At 43.6% G+C, this 17,305-nt stretch overlaps 1 protein-coding gene and 1 long non-coding RNA gene across 6 annotated transcripts in view; one reads left to right on the top strand and one right to left on the bottom strand.

Moving 5' to 3' along the window:
- LOC105490916 (adhesion G protein-coupled receptor F5) overlaps nt 1-17,305 on the bottom strand; it is a 102,610-nt gene that overhangs the window by 65,940 nt on the left and 19,365 nt on the right. The window contains exon 1 of one of the 5 annotated variants that reach the window (XM_011756893.2): nt 2,840-3,128. The exons of 1 other annotated variant lie outside the window; for it this stretch is intronic. The gene's annotated coding sequence lies outside the window, so the exon portion shown is untranslated. Of the gene's footprint in view, nt 1-2,839; nt 3,129-17,305 lie in introns of those variants that run through there. 3 more of the 5 variants (XM_011756894.2, XM_011756891.2, XM_011756895.2) reach the window with 3 other exon arrangements.
- On the top strand, nt 3,236-15,431 carry LOC139363395 (uncharacterized). The gene is made up of 4 exons (XR_011623687.1): nt 3,236-3,571; nt 3,766-3,906; nt 13,851-13,983; nt 15,104-15,431. It is a non-coding gene; the product is annotated as an uncharacterized lncRNA (long non-coding RNA).

Genomic DNA, 17,305 nt, shown 5'->3' with positions numbered 1-17,305 from the left:
CTTCTCAGTTTAGCCACTGTATCTCACACAGCCAAGACTCAGTGAATCTCAACCCCAGCTGCCTTATAGAATCACTTTGGAGATTAAAAACAACAAACAAACAAAAAATCTAACCATGCCCTGGCCCCGTCCTCAGAGATTCTGATTCAGTTTCTCTGGCAAAGTGTCTAGACATTGTTTTCTTTTTGTTAAGTTCCTAGGGTGACGCCGACGGACAGCAGGTGATAGAACCTGCTAATATCTGGACAAGGCAATAGTTTAGTCTAACTTCAGATTCCCAGCAAAACATCTACCATGTGGCTACAAAGCTGACAGAATCCAGTCAATCACATTAATTCTCTATTCCACGTGACTTTTATCCTCATAGTACTGACAAAAACAATGGGACTGCAAAGACAGCAATCTGAGTTTCTTCTCATCTCAGTCCTCCACAAAAATTCATTGTGCCATGTGAGGCAAATAAATTAACCTCTGAACCTCTTGTTTCTGTATTCCATTAGATGAGAATAACTTGCCTGCTTTACCTGTGACATGGAGAAAGAAGAGGCATAAAAGTCTTTTGATAGCTAAAAAGTTGCATATAAATACAAGAGATTGAATGCATAATATTTAGGAGGAGACAGATCAGCCTCATTAACCCAGGGAAGTGGTACCCCATGGGATATTTTTTAACTGCTCCAAAATGCCCCCAAGTATCCCATAGCACAGTAAGTGAGGTTACTATATCACAGTCAATAAACCCACACTCAGTGAGTGAGGCAGTGTTAGTCTACAGGGCCTCAGTGGAGGTCTCTCATGTGGCTAACACCGTGCACTACGAAGTAATGATTCATCAGAGTAGCCAGAGATCTGGAGAAGGGACAAAGGCAGGCAAATTTTACAGAATGTCCAAAATCAGCAAGGCCTAGTGGCCCTATAGTTTGGGGTGGAGAAATCCTGTAAAGAACAAGAAAATATGAAATAGCTACGGAAAGTGTTTGTAATTATTCTTGGATTTGACATTGCTTATTTATACCTTTCTCCCAAAGACTCTCTCCATAAGCTGTGCCAACTTGTTCATAGTGATGTTTTCTTTATTTGCCTGTCTCTTAACATTGTTGGTGGGGAAGGGAAGGCCACCCTTTTACAGAAGACTAAAAGAGATGGAAAATGAACCCATCTCTTAAATGCATTTATTATCCACTGAATAAAAGGGCAGTCTCTCCTATCTTTACCTTCTCTGGGCCACTAGTTATTATCTATCTAGTTAATTTCCTGTTATTTTATTTTTTCCCCTTTCATTTCTAGAGTAAGAAACCTCTGATGGCCTTCAAGGGAAAACCCCAAACCACTAATTGGCAAATCTAGAATTTAATCCTTAGGAGGTTGTTATTAACATTATTAATTGTCAAAGCCAAAACCAACACAAAATAGTAATGGTAAACATGAGTAAAACTCTTTTAGACTTTTCTAAGAGTTAAAAGCGCTATTCATGTTTCCCATGCATCATTTTATCCTTTCACTGAGAGGAAGGAGTTTAGGATCATCACATGAACTTGACAATGAGAATTTACTGTACTCCTGTGCCCCGGCTTGTCCTAAGAGCTCAGAAGAACAGAAAATAAAGCCCTTAACTGGTAACACAGAAAACAATTGATAGAGTAATGTTTGGGGAGGGGAAAAGATTGTATATTGGGGGTGCAATTGAGAACTGTTAAGAGAAGACCCGTTGCAGTGGCTCATGCCTGTAATTCCAGCATTTCGGGAGGCCGAGGCAGGTGGATAATCTGAGGTCAGGAGTTCGAGACCAACCTGGCTAACATGGTAAAACCTCATCTCTACTAAAAATACAAAAATTAGCGGGGTGTGGTGGCAGGTGCCTGTAATCCCAGTTACTCAGGAGGCTGAGGCAGGATGATCACTTGAACCCAGGAGGCAGAAATTGTAGTGAACCAAGATTGTGCCACTGCACTCCAACCTGGGTGACAGAGTGAGACTCCATCTCAAAAAAAATAAAAAATAAAACCTACTTAGAGTTATTCTTTTATGATAAGAATATAGTCAAGTATTATTTGTGTAATTCAAAAATAACCTTCATTGAAAAACCAACTACATTAGCCCTTTATGAAAGAAAAAATGCTATAGTGAAGTGGCGTGGCTCGGCTTTCTGAAGTATGAGAAAACATGGTGTAAGCAAACTGCACATCATAGAGTTGCTCCTTTCAAAACGAGTCGGCCTGGCCCTGAAGCCCCCGCACTTTTACTGACCTCCTTCCTAACGCTGACTACAAACTCCTTTCCCCTCAGTCCTCGGTGGGAGGCTGCAGCCTACATTTTACATTTTTAAGGTCATCCCTTGCCCTTTGGAACGACTCTCTGGGAGCTGAGCGAATACCCGGGGCTCCTACTGCAACTTCCTTCTTCAGCCCGACCTTCTTCAGCCCGACCACAGCAATGGCCGCCTGGCCCTGAAATGCTCTTGGCAAGAGCAGCAGCTCAGTAGCTCATGAATGCATTGGTTTTTATAGTATTTTCTGGTTTAAGGATGAGAGAACTTGTTTGGAAAAAAAAAAAAAAAAAAAAAAGTCTGTTATAAAGAAAATCCTAAAGGATCCCAGCTAGTTGCTCAGTACTCCATCTCCTTTAACATAGTCTCATTAACTGGACCAACAGTGTGCACAACAGTCTTGACTGGACGTACTTTACCTTCCCAACATACATATCATAGCTACGCAAAAGAAAAGCAGGCAAAGAGGATCGTAAGTGGAAGATGTCTTAAGAGAAGTGATTTAGGAGCCCCTGAGCTCTTGCTACAAAGGGAGACAGAGTGACAGACCGTAGTAGGAGAAATGTCTGTTACCTGTCCAGCACTGCGGTCCCCCGGCTGGCTCCTGCTCTGATCAGATGCCTAAAAGCTTCCCAGTTTCCACTATGGGGCCATTTGTCTTGCGGCCTCCTGGGCAGGGGGCCTCACGCCCAGTGGAGGGAGAACCAAGCAAGACTCATTTCGCGTTTTCAGACAGGACTAGCAGCTCCGCTCCCACGCTCAGCCTCACTGAGGCCTCCCCCAGCTATGATCCTCCCAGCCTCACAGAGTCATCCCTGAGAGCCGCGCTGCTGTTTTAAAAACAAAAAGTGATTTCCTGGTCCTCTTCCCCGGATGGCGTGTGCGATTTCCCTCACGCCCATGGGAAGTCCTTCAGATCCTTCTTATCTGGAAACCTCTCCACAAAGTGGACAGACTTGTTTAGTCAATGCCCCTAGTTCTCACTTTCCTTTCTCCAAAGAAAAAAATCAGAAAAGCAAAACCAGAGCAAACCAAACATAGGTTAGAGCTAATGAGAGGTACAAGATGCCTGGTTTCAACTTAAAAGATGACCACTAAATTAGATTGTAATTTCAGAGTGAAGGAAAATGAAGACCAGCGATGAATTCTTTGTCTTTAGCAGTGCCAAGAAAGCAGAGAATAAAAGAATCCGCAGAAGAGAAGAGATCTAAAGAAGTTGTTCAGTCCTCCCCCGCGGGAGGGCTATACCTCAAAAATGCCACATTGGAGGGATGTCCAGTTCTCCTAGGTTTCCAGGGAAACTCCGTGAGTATTTGTGTATCAAACTATAAATTTAGTGGTACTTAAAATACCACTCAGTAACACGGATATTTAAAGATAACGAGATATATGGTAAAGGCCTGGTTGGCAGGCTGCATTCAGGTTGTTGGGTTTAAAGATGAATTATAGTCAGCTCATTTTTGAACTGGAAGTGACCCCTCTGATCCTCATTTTACAAGAGAGGAAACTGAGGCCCAAGGAGAAACCTTCCCAAGGTCAGAACGCAGATGGAAAATGCTATTTGACTCTCTACTCTGGAGCTCTGCCCACAGAAAATTTGATGAATGGCCTGGAATCGGCATTGGAAATAAATGCTTCAGGTGAGTCCCATGCAGGTAGTCCCAAGAGTATCTTCAGAGAATTCTTCATAGTGTCAAAGAAGGGACTCTGGAGTCAGACTGTAGGAATTGACGCTTTAGTCCCACCGATTTTATGTGGCCACGTACACATTACTTGACCCTATTGAGATTCAATATTGTTTTGTTTTTAGACAGAGTCTCACTCTGTCGCCCAGGCTAGAGTCCAGTGGTGCGATCTTGGCACACTGCAACCTCTTCCTCCTGGGTTCAAGCGATTCTTACACATTACTTGACCCTATTGAGATTCAACGTTGTTTTGTTTTTAGATGGAGTCTCGCTCTGTCGCCCAGGCTAGAGTCCAGTGGCGTGATCTTGGCTCACTTCAACCTCTTCCTCCTGGGTTCAAGCAATTCTCTTGCCTCAGCCTTCCAAGTAGCTGGGACTATAGGTGCCTACCAGCACATCTGGCTAATTTCTGTATTTTTAATAGAGATGGGGTCTTTCCATGTTGGCCAGGCTGGTCTCAAACTCCTGACCTCAGGTAATCCCCTGACTCAGCCTCCCAAAGTGCTGGGATTACAGGCATGAGCCACTGCTCCTGGCCCTGAGATTCAGTTTTATAATGTGTGAAAGTGGGATGATAATCGTACTGAGTTTACAGACTCTGCTGAAACTGAAGAGGAAGAGTTTAGTAACTGTTCATTGTTCTCTGGAGCCCTGGGCTCCAGTGCCTCCAAGTTCATCCTCTCTCCCCTCCAGCTGCCTTCCCTTCTTGTCATGCTATCAGACTGGGGCAAGTCAGCAACCACCAGCGGGACTTAGGCTTGAGACCAGAGTATTTGGGCAAGAAGAGGATGAACTTCAAAATGTTATGATTCCACTTCTAGATACTGATTCTCAGCTGTAGTCTACAGCTTGGATTGGACACACCCTGACTTAAGAAACAGCCTGCTGAGGGACACAGTTCCTGGGCAAATGCTGCCTGTTTTGCTGCTTGTGTTTTGGTTGCTGGGTGCAGCAGGTTCTCTAATATGGAATGGGCGTTGTCAAAGTGACTGTCCCTTTCCTTCTCTGAGGAGCAATTCTTCTCGTCCACGGGTCCCTGCTTGTTGTTAGGAACACTGTGTGCTTGCTGCGCACACATTACAACGAAAACAAAAGCAAATAAAAAAGGGAACCACCATATGGCCTCAGCGGCAACCCAGAATGAACTGTGGATGGAGAGACCCTGCCCCGTCGTAGCTACGGCTGGAATTGACTGTCACAGAGGCCGTTTTCCCGAATCCTAAAACGTTGGTGTTGGTGGCTGAACCCAAACTTCTTCAACCAAACTGCAAATGTAGTCAGAATAATTCACCAGTCAGGTTATCTATGTTTCTTAATATGAAATATCTCTCATGACTGTAAGGTACAGTCTCATTAGAGACAAAGCTCCTACTTTCTCATGAAGAAATTTCAGCACCAAATAAATACGTATTTTCCAGCATGTTCCCAGCTGTTTCACTCCTGCCCTTCTTTCACTCTGCCCTTCTCCTTTCTTCACACAGGTAACATTTAGTCTCCTTTTAAGTTCCAAGTGTCATTTCTTCCAAGGACCCTCCTATTTCTCCCAGCCTGAGCCAAGTATTTCTTTTCCCTGATCCCACACTGCCAGATGCATGTCTTTTTGAAGTTACCACACTGCATTCAAACAAAATCCATTTGTTTGAATGCAGCACCTTGAAGGCAGACACTGGTCTCATTTATGTTATGCCCAGCTCCTATTATAGTGCTGGTATATAGTGGGTTATCAGTAAAAGCAAGTGAAATTAAACTCTCCATTTCATTTTCCATTGCTGGTCCTTCCTCTTAACATAAGAATGTCTCATAGCTCAGTCTTTGAAATGCTTCTCTGTTGACACTTATTTCCCAGGTAATCTCTACTAATTTTGGCTTAAATCTTTTTGCTGATGACTTCCAAATGTCTATCTCTATCCCAGACCTCTCACCTGAATTCCTGACTCATGTATTCAACTGCCTACTTGATATCTCCATTCAGTTGTTCAGTAGGCCCTCCAACAGAACATGTCCCAAACTAAACTCCCGATCATCCTTCCCAAACTAGCTATACCATCAGTCTCTCGCATATTAGCAAAGGGCATCTCCATCCTTCCAGTTACCCAGATCAAAACCCTGAGAGTCATCTTTGAGTCCTCCCTTGCACACTTTACATTTAATTTGCCATCAAATCTTGTTAGCTCTATTTTCAAAATACATGCATAATCTGGCACTTCTTACCCCTTCTGCTGCTGTCATTCTCATCCAAGCCATCACTATCTCTTGACTGGATAATTACCAGTGTCTTCCCTGTCTCTGTGCATCTCCTCTTGCCCCTTATAGTCTGTTCTGAAAACTGCAGCTAGAATGGTCTTTATAAAATACAAGTTATATAAAGTCCACCTGTGCTCAACTCAACTCCTGCAGTCAGAGCACAAGTCCTTTCAACAGCCAGAGAGACCTACATGATCTGCACCACCTTCTGTCTGTCCCCATTGTTCATGCTGCTCCGGGCACACTGGCCTCCTTGCAGACCAGGCAGTCTGCATTTCAGGGTCTTCATACTTGCTGTTCTCTCTGCCTTCCAGGGATGTTCTTTGTACAGATTTCCTCAAGACTCACTCCGTCGCCTCATTCTCACTTTTGCCCCAACATTGCTGTCTTAGTGAGGCCTTCATTGACAGCCATATCTTACATTTCATCCCTCCACATCCCCCCCACTTGCTTTAGTTTTCCATATCATCTCTGGTACACTATATTACACTTGTAAATTTTGCTGGATGTATCCATCTTGCATCCCTGCACTAGAAGGTAAGCTCCCAAGTCGAGTGCAGGGGCTCATGCCTGTAATCCCAGCACTTTGGGAGGCTGAGGCGGGTGGATCACTTGAGGTCGGGAGGTCGAAACCAGCCTGGCCAACATGGTGAAACCCTATCTCTACTAAAAAATACAAAAATTAGCAGGGAGTGTTTGCTGGTGCCCGTAATCTCAGCTACTCAGGAGGCTGAGGCAGAAGAATCGCTTGAATCTGAGAGGCAGAGGTTGCAGTGAGCCAAGATTGCGCCATTGCACTCCAGCCTGAGTGACAAGAGCAAAACTCTGTTGCCTGCTTAACTGATTCATTGCAGAGGAGTATTTGAAAGTGTAATGCACAAGTGAAGTTATTAATGCCACAGCCCTGGCCAGCATAGCTAAAGTACATATTAGTTCAACTTGCGAAATTCTCCTACCTCCACATCTTGACGGGGTAAGCCCTGCTTTTATAAATTTTCTCTTATTTTTTAATCCATAACCAGATGTTGGCAACCCTTTTGACCCAAGGTCAGCTCTCTTTTGGTCTTTCTACATTGAGGCCAAGAAAGTTCTCCTTTGGCACTGACCTGTCCTTATGCAAGGAAGGAACCGGCAAATAACTGGGCAGTTTCATAGTATACAAATGGTCTTATTCTTATCTCGGGTGTGTGTATTTTGGCAGAGCCTCCACTAATGGAATTGGTCATATTTGTGCTTAGCTGCAGCCACTCAGATTTTATTTGCACTGAATGCTACTGTACCCATTCCACCAATAGACGGTGTTATTACACCTTCTTTGTGTATGCGTCTCTCAGACATTAATGTTGTTTTGCTATGGAAGATTGCAAAGTTTCCATCTTTTGAGCCAACTGGACACAGTTGACAGCTGCCTTCCAGCACTTCTTATGACTCCAGTGATGGCCCCAGCTTCTGCCAGAAATCCAAGTGGGACCGTTTTCTGGACTCTATTCCTAGCACTACCCCCTCTGCCATCTCCTGCCATCTCCTGGGAGAGGGAGAGACAGCACCTCGGGTGAGGGGGGACAGTGCAGATTTGAGGTATGGTTCATTGAGGTGTCATCCACACTTCTCTCTTGACCCTTATTGATCTATTCTTGGAGAGTGCTGACCACCAATGGCCTGTGAGCCATCCACAGCCTTCACATTCCACTTTCACTTCTTAGAGATGACATGCTGTCTATGTAGCAGGAAGTCATTTCTGATCCCCATGGCGTGACATATGTCACCCACATGCCTCAGCTGTGATGCACAGAATTTCAGAGTCATCGACTTGTCATTGACTCTTCCTCCCTCAGTCCCCTCCAACCCAGTCCCATGGAGAAGAGCAGGTATTTGAGGACATGGCATTCCTTCTTGTCTTGGCCTAGGAGGGAATCTATTTAGAAGGAAGCAACACTTTTCCTCTCAATGTACACATGTCATTTTGTCCATGCACACTGGGCAGTCACTCCTGTTTTAACCTCTGCTTCTTTACCGTGCATCCTGGGTGCGGGTGCTCTGCACTGGTGGATACCGTATACTGCAGTAACAGCGAGGTTGATCTGCAAACATCAGGCAGAATCCTGGCTTGGGACTGCAAAGTCCTGTCCTCACAACACCATCTCCCATCCAAATTCCATCATTCTATGCTATTTTCAGTGCTTCAGCTTTTCCTTTGACTCCCAAAAAAGTTTCCCTCATTTTTACCTCTGATTGTAGAGATAATTTCCTCAGAATTTATTAAGGCGATTAGTGAACAGTCATAATGCCAAAACCACTAGACAAATACGTACTAAGAGTAATCCACGCCAGGAGAAAATCAGAATCAAATAATGTTAGAGCAAAGGGTGGGCGGGGGGTATAGCTGGTGATCATTTGTTCCAAATATCTAGTATTAAAGTTGAAAGGCTTAACCAAGGTCACAAGCAGCATTAGTGTCAGAGACAGACTTAGAATTTAGATCTTCTGTCTCTGCATCCCATGCTGTTACCTTATGCTCTGGTGACCCCCAGTCCCCACCAACACATGCATTCCCATCCCCAGTTTTCTGGTAGGAGAAATAATGGTTCTAAGTAGAATAAGGACACATGGAGGTAAAGTCCTGTTACACCTCTGTAACGACGAGAACAATAAAAAAATCTGTCAGCATTTATCTCCTCTTTATTTAGTTAACACAAATAACACTTCTGATGCAAGCCAGCAAGAGAATTTCCTTGTTAACATTATTATCACAGAAGTAGACCAGCAACAGTTAAGCAGTCTCTTTTCCATCCACAACCCCCAAGTCCCACCCACTGACCTAGGTCCCAGCTTTCATAGAGTACTCAGAACAACATCATAACAGGTGATAAAGGCCTGAAACCTCCTTCTCAGACAATACCCATAAACAAAGCTTTGTCATCAATAAGTCAACAAGCAAGTTTTATTGAAGAAGTTTCTCCACGTTGTACCTCCCTAGGCCAGAATTAAGCTCACATCATGCCAAATAGCTGTATTGCCCTCCTGAGACAGAAGTGTAGTCTATGCTCTGGCTAAAATGCTTCAATTTGATTTTTACCTAATTTTACCCAGGGAGATACTGAAAAGTGGGGTGAAAACCACAGGAACATTTGAGGGGACAGAAGAACTGACCCAAGTCAGATGAGGGTTTCAGAAGGAAGCATAAACCAAATACCTGCTGTGAATCCTGGTCTATCAAAATTCTAGATAAAATTGCTTTACCCCAGCTTGTGGAAGTTCAGAGCCCACCTCAGGGCGCCTGGGAATTCCTAAGGATGTTTATATTCTCCTGGCCCGGTCAACCTATAGAACTGCCTCACTCCTAGTGTGTTGTGTCTGTGTGGCTCTAGGTTGGTACGAAAGAAAAACAGCCCCTTTTTTGAATTTCACCACACACCCAGTAAATGTGAACCTAAAGTTTGGGAGTAAAGGAGTGACTAAAGTCATATTTACAACCAGAAAAATAACCAAGTTGTGATTGGAAGGGTGGATGTTACTATTCTATTGGGATATTTTGACCACCTCTTCGCTGAGCATTCCACAGACTCCCACCTTCTCTAGTGCCAGCTACCTACCATCTCGCTGACCTCTCTTCCCTTCTTCCCTGTATTCTCTACTCTTCTCCCATTGGCTCCTCTATCTATGGGGGTAACAAACACATTCCATCCCTCACTTTATGCATGAGACTTCTACTCTCTTAGAGGTCTGAGTCTCAATTGCTTTCTAGGTGTTTATCACAGTATTTTTCTAAAGACAGTTTCTTCCCAAGGAGCACTATTAAGATACCCCTTTCTCTTACCTCTAAATTGGGACAATTTCACAGGTACAGGTTCGGTAGTTATCCATATACCTAATATCTAAGATGAAGTAGTGATTTCTGAGCAGAGAAAGAGGCAATATTAAACTTGGGTTAAACTTGTAGTCTTTACCTTGCGATGTTTGGCTCATGACTTAGAGCAAGAAATGACACTCTAAATAAATTAGCTCAATGTTTCCAGGGCCTATATTCTTCTTATTGTTTTATTATTATTTACTTATTTATTTTGAGATGGGGTTTCACTCTTGTTGCCTAGGCTGGACTGCAGTAGCACCATTCTGGGTCAGTGCAACCTCTGCTTCCTGGGTTCAAGTGATTCTCCTGTCTCAGCCTGTGGAGTAGCTGGAATTACAGGCACTCACCACCATGCCCAGCTAATTTTTGTATTTTTAGTAGAGATGAGGTTTCACTATGTTGGCCAGGCTGGTCTCGAACTCCTGGCCTCAGGTGATCCACCCACCTCAGCCTCCCAAAGTACCAGGATTACAGGTGTAAGCCACTGCACCCAGCCTCCAGGGCCTATATTCTTTCATGGAAGAATGTTAAGTGGTTCTCTTTAACATATTAGAATGCAGCTTTTAACTGAAAGTGTAGCGAATGGCACCATAGTATGAAAAATAAGATGCCAGGTGACATCAGAAGCATAAACTGTCACTTCTGTAGCAGGATTTGGAAAGCAACAGAAAAACCTGTTTATCTGCACCTCATTCCTTAAAATTACACTTTTAGAGACAAATTGCTTTAACTGGAGAAACTGCCCCTACTCTGACTCAAATATCTTTGAAATGTTGAGATATTGTTCATTTCCATTTCCAGTGAGTTCCATATTAGTGTGAATTAATTTAAACCAGCAGTTAAAGATGTAACATGAACGGCAGTAGAGATAACAGGAGGACAATGAGGGTAGAAAGAAGTGGGAAATGGTGTGGAGGTGGTATTTCAGACAGCAGTTATTTATAGGCTGGCATGCAGCTTGCATGTAAAAATCATTCTGCCCATTATCAGTGGAACTGTTATGGCCACATAACTTGGCAATCCTATTATTTATGTTAGTTTTCTCACTCCTTGAAAGGGCCATTTCACACCTTCTCTTCTCTCCTCAGTCTTAGCAGTACCCTTGCCTCACATTTCGTTGGAAAAACAGTCAATTAAATGAAACATTTGGCTGGGTGCAGCAGCTCACGCCTGTAATCCCAGCAGTTTGGGAGGCTGAGGCAGGCGGATCCTTGAGCCCAGGAGTTTGAAACCAGCCTAGGCAACACGGTGGGACTCCATCTCTATGAAACAATACAAAAATTAGCCGGCCATAGTGGTGCACACCTGTAGTCCCAGCTACCAGAGAGGCTGAGGTGGGAGGATCACTTAAGCCTGGGAAGTCAAGGCTGCAGTGAGTCATGATCACACCACTGCACCCCAGCATGGGCAACAGAGGGAAACGCTATTAAAAATAATAATAATAAACATTCATCTACCTACATAAAAACTTTCAATCTTCTTGCACCTGCCCTACCCATTCTGGCCTTCTTTCCAGTTTGAGAGGATGATAAGGCCTGCCCCTTCTTCCACTGGGCTCTGGGTGCTGTCCCCTGTTACTTCCTCAGCATCATCAGCACACAGACATACAGCATCTCTTTGACGTTATGTCTTTCTCTTTCCCCTCATTTACTGCAACATTTTCTGTTCCCCTTCACAGCTCTTAACTAAAGAGCCAAATACCTAGATTTCATCTCCACCTCTTTAACCTCCCTCTCCAGCCTCAAAGTCAGTCAAATCCATCTCCCCTCCCCACTTCTGCATCCCAGCTGCTCTCAGGGAGCTCCCCCAGTCTCCAGGTTGCTATAACCAACGGTTCATTAGCTGTTCTCATCTCCCTTAACTCGGCAGCACCATTTGACATAGTTGGTCACTTCTACCTTCTTATAAACCACAAGACATATTGTGTGTCTTCTGTGACATTCACTCTCCTCCTGCCCTGGCAGTTCCTCCTCTTGGTCTCCTTACGTAGGTGTGCCTAAGACTTGGCCCAGGGGCCCACTGTCCTCTTTCGCCTGTGCTTTCTTCCAGGGTATCACACTTGAAAGAACCTTCATGATTGAAGGCAAAATAAAAAACATTTTTAGTCACATGAAGACTAGGAGGGTCTGTATCTCACTGACTCTCACTAAAAGAATGACTAACACCTGTAATCCCAGCTACTCGGGAGGCTGAGGCAGGAGAATTGCTTGAACCTGGGAGGCAGAGGTTGCAGTGAGTTGAGGTCGTGCCATTGCACTCCAGCCTGGGTGACAAAGTAAGACTCCGTCTCAAAAAAAAAAAAAAGACTAAAACAGAATCAATTTTTTTTTTTTTTTTTGCCATAAACCTCTTTGTCCATTTGGTGAAGGCTGTGTAAGCCTTCTCAGAATAATGTTTGTAAATGCACGAAACAGAATATATAAGATAATAAATGAAAATAATTGTATTGAAATACAGTTAAAACATAATGTGATTTAGCAGGCATATTTTTTACCACGCAAGTTTCTGGATCCCTCTGAATTTTATTCATGTGCAGTACATGAACCTATTTAAGAAAGATGAAATTGAACACTCAAGAATTGATCATTTAAAAATTATTTTTTGACCATGAGTTTTAAAAATTATTAGTTAGAAGTGACTCATGTGGAGGTGAGGTTATAAAAGAAAAGACAAACTAAAATGCTAGGTAACTGCTAAAAGGAACATAGTAGGTGTTCAATTAGTGCTTTAAAAATAAGTAAGTAAATCAAGGACAGATTTTGTTTTACCTCTTATCTCTTTTCACTTGGTAGGATATATACTGTTAGTGGAATCCAGTATACCCCAAAGCAAAGTCACAGCATGGTTGTGGTTGCTACTATATCCACACAAGGGTTTTCTGTGCACATTAATGCCCCCGAAGCCCCTTGTTTGTTAACAGGGGTACAGGATTCCCCCATGCCACAATCTTAGCTACAGTGAAAGTAATTTCTAAGGAAGAGCTAGAAATTCCCAGTACATAACAGATGCTCAATAATTATAACACCTACAATAGAAGGGTGACATCGCTAGGTCAGTATCACCTTCTGGTCAACCAGAGATGAGTCATCCATGTGGTGAAAATTACCATTCTCAAGCATGCATCCCACCTCCCCACAGAGTCACTACTCCTGGGCTCCTGTTTGATGGCTAATAATCGCGTCCCTATACTAAGACTCCTCGCAATTCCTCTGAGGAATGACACATTCTTTTTAAAATGCCCTTTCAAGAATACATAATATGTCATGCACAATGACAATGTTTGCTTAAGAAAGAAATCTGAAAAAAAGACTGGGCGACGCCAGTGTCTATGAAAAACAACAATGGCTCTGAAATGCATCGCCAAGAAGGGGCCAAAAATAAGATCACTGAGAAGAAGCACAAAGTTGGAGGCAGCAGTGATGGGAATGGAAAACAAAGCATATATGAAAATTAATCAAACTTTCTGAAGTTCAACTCCTTGGGGAGAAGGAAGAATGTGCCTCTTAAAAACGTAGAGATGTGGAATGCTGCAAAACCACAGAGCTTGTGAGTGAGCTTAGGGGAACTAAATATTAACTTGATAGTTAGCAAGGTCTTGGTATCCAAGAGCACCACTTTTATGTTACCTGTAGTGAATCATTTTTAAAGAAAATACAAGGATAAATAATTTCCAGATGCTACACATATCGCTCTGTAAAGTAACTCCTGTTCAAAACAACTTGCTTGTTTTAATACTGGAGAAAAGCACTAGCTATTCACTTCAAGTTGCTTGCCCCTAAATCCACTGAATTCTCTGTCTCCCCAGGTCCAAGTCATGGATATGTCATTACTTTGGTACCCTCTTTATTCACTGGTCTGTTCCGTCTCATACCACAATGGCAAACCCGGAGAGATGGACCAACCTAGTTGGCCTGGTGATCAGGTTGCTACTACTGAAGGTGAGTTGCGCTGCTTTCTAGCCTGAGCTTTCTATTTTAGGAATTTAAAGGGTAAGAGATTGAAGACAAAGGTGTTCGCAGTGGCTGCTACTGCAATTCAAAATGGTCTAGCATTGTACAGATTGTCATCGGGCCTCATGGAAATTGCTCAGCCCTCCACAGCTCCCATGGCCTATCTCAGCACAATGAGGGGGTCCACGTTTCCAAGTTCAAGACCTTTCATAACTACATCACCTTCTATTTATCAGAGTCTGCCTCTCAGGACCACTAAACTATTTTTGGATCTGAAGCACAGTACACAAAACATAGCTACATATCAACAATTACACAATTATTCCAGACCCAGAGCCCTTGATTTTGCCTCGTCTGACCTGGAATACTAAGGGAGGGAAAACCACATCTATTTTTAGTTTCTTCCAGAATTCCTCAAATTGTTCACTTTTCCATTTTGTTGAAAGCCATTAAGATCTAGACTTTGTGTTTTACGCAGCAGTATGTGAACACTTTATGGCACATCTTTGTCTGGGACTCTTCATTTGAACCTTCTGGGCTCTCACTAAATATGGGCAATCTTATGAGTGACCTCTTGCCCCTGAGTCACCTGAATCCACTAATGTCTCTCTCTCTGTCTCTCAAAATCACACATACACACACATGCATGCACACTCTTATGCCACATACACACTCACACTTCTGTACGTAAAATTAGAGAGCAGCCAGCACACACAATTCTGGACCATGGAGATATCTAGCAGAGTTGACACTTGGACTAGATCTTTTATGAACTTTCCCCTTCTTTATATGAGGACATTATTTTCCGCAATAAGCCTTATTTGCTTGACGAATTCTTTCGATTTAAAGCAATTGACTAAAAAAGGAAACATTCTACTTTATGCTACTACTAAAATTCAGTGAAATGTTTAAGTGTGAACTAAAATTCGTACATGCCAAATAATAATAGTATGCCTTGAAGATTGCACTCTGCACTGTTTTAAATTTTAAACAAAAATAAAAACTCTGTAGGGTCCCATAGAATGACAGAATTGAAGCTACACATGTTCAGTTTCTTTACAACCACCATGCTAACATTGCGTGTTTTTAATCTACTGTTCAAATGCAGGGATGTGTTATTCTGCAGAGGCTGGAGAGACTTCAGGCAAACTCAAACAGTCCCAAACCCTTAGAAACTTACTCTTGGAACAAACATGTGTAGCTGAGTTCCTCTGTGTCAGGAGCTGCTATGTAAACGAGAGTTTTCTGAATTACCTTCTCTGTAGAACACTATTTATTAAAAGGTAAGTAATAAAAGTACATTAATTAGCAGCTTATATTACTGAAACTCACCAGTAATGGTAGCAATTGTTAAGAACTTAGACCTTCAATAGATTTTTTAGGAAAAATACTTTATCACTGACATTGTTTGGGATCACCACCATATGGTGATAGTTCTTTTTTTTTTTTTGAGACGGAGTCTTGTTGTGTCGCCCAGGCTGGAATGCAGTAGTGTGATCTCGGCTCACTGCAACCTCTACCTCCCAGGTTCAAGCGATTATTCCGCTTCAGCCTCCTGAGTAGCTGGGACTATGGGCACGTGCCACAATGCCTGGCTAATTTTTTGTATCTTTAGTAGAGACAGGGTTTCACTGTATTAGCCAGGATGGTCTTGATCTCCTGACCTCGTGATCCGCCCGCCTCGACCTCCCAAAGTGCTGAGATTACAGGAGTGAGCCACTGAGCCCGACCGATAATCCTTAAAAATGCTTTAGTCAGTTTTATTGTTGATTTCAAATTCTCTACAGACAATGCACCACCTTATTGCCTGCACTTGAGGGAAACCCCCCACTACTCCACCCTGATGTCACGGATTCCAGAGTGTCTCTTGTGAGCTCTTCATGCAAGCACAGGAGACCTTCATTCAGAGGTGCCTCATTCTCTCTTCATTAGCCTAATTTATTTTATCTGAGAGCAGTACTTTTAGGGGTACAGACCCAAAGAGGGTAGAGGAAGAATTTGCCACTACCAAATAAAAGTGGAGAGAGAGCTCATATTAAAGGAAGGCCACATGAATCTGATTCACTAAGGCATTTCCCAGCTTCTCAGAGGAAGCTAATCTTGCCTTTCTCCTTTTCTCCAAGTCCCTCACCTGCTCCCGAATTCAACTCCATCTGGAAATATCTCCCTGACCCAGAGGAAGGAAGGGCTGCACAGATGTCTGTCAGTGCGGTTCCAAGCCCCCAGGGCCACCTGTAAAAAACAAGTGTGTTGTGTGGTGCTGACCTGGAGTGAGAAGGAAAACAAGCTTTGACTCCACTGACCCTGAAGGAAGGAAGCAGGAAGCCTTGTAGGGGGACGGGGTGAAGCCATCCGGAACGAGGTGTCCTATTACCGCCTGACCCTCTCCCTAATCAGGAATGCAGAATGAATGACTCCAGCCCAGAAAGCAGAGCAACTGCAGCAGTTTCCACACCTATCTCAAAATTAGAGAACTTACCTTGCACAGGAAACAATCCTTATGGCTCCTACTGTTTACACCACCCTAGGTACAGTGTGTTGGGTCCTGCTCAGTCTTCACAACACCGCATTCTGTCCTCATCCCCATTTTACAGATGAGGAAAATCAGTCTCAGAGGGGTTGAGTTGGTCAGGATGGAACCCAGAGCTGTGCCATGCCCAAGGCCTTCCTCCCTGGGATGGGGGCTGGCTGGGGCTTGAACGCTCTCGTGCCTCTATCACCTGTAGATTCTAAAGCATTAACCTTCAGACTTTGTGGTTTTGCTGTTGGTCATATGGTGCTGAGGTCCTTGCTGTATCTTCTGTATCTTTTCTCCCAGATCTGCCTGCCATAGCTGCCTTCCTCAAAATATTCCTCCATGTGAAAGCATTATGAGAAAGGGTAAATCTAACTGTCTGCTATAATAGTGGCAGTAGGTGGGTTTACATCACACACGCTAGGAAACTGCTTTAATCTTTCAACATCTCTCTCTTTCCAAATCATGCACACCTTCATTCCATCATCAAACATTTATTGAAAATCTACATGCCAGACGCTGTTCTAGGCCCTGGGGATAAGAAGTAACGAAAACAACTGTCCCCTAGGAGTCTACACTCTAGTTGCGGGAGGTGCTAGCTAGCCTCTCTTTACCCTCCAGGTCCATCTTCGCCCTTTTCTGTGCCCCAGGAGGCTAACCCCGCGCTCTGCTGTGCCTTGTCTTCTGGGAGGGTGATGGAAGGTAGGGAGAGTGGGAGATCCCAGCGGGATGTTGTAGTATGGAAGCACAGGAGAACCTGGCATTTTCTCCCCCCAACTCCTGGCAGGCAGCAGT

The sequence above is a fragment of the Macaca nemestrina genome, chromosome 5 (assembly GCF_043159975.1).
Source record: "Macaca nemestrina isolate mMacNem1 chromosome 5, mMacNem.hap1, whole genome shotgun sequence".
Taxonomy (NCBI): domain Eukaryota; kingdom Metazoa; phylum Chordata; class Mammalia; order Primates; family Cercopithecidae; genus Macaca; species Macaca nemestrina.
Note: the sequence above shows the minus strand (reverse complement) of the source record. Positions and strands in the feature narration are given on the sequence as shown.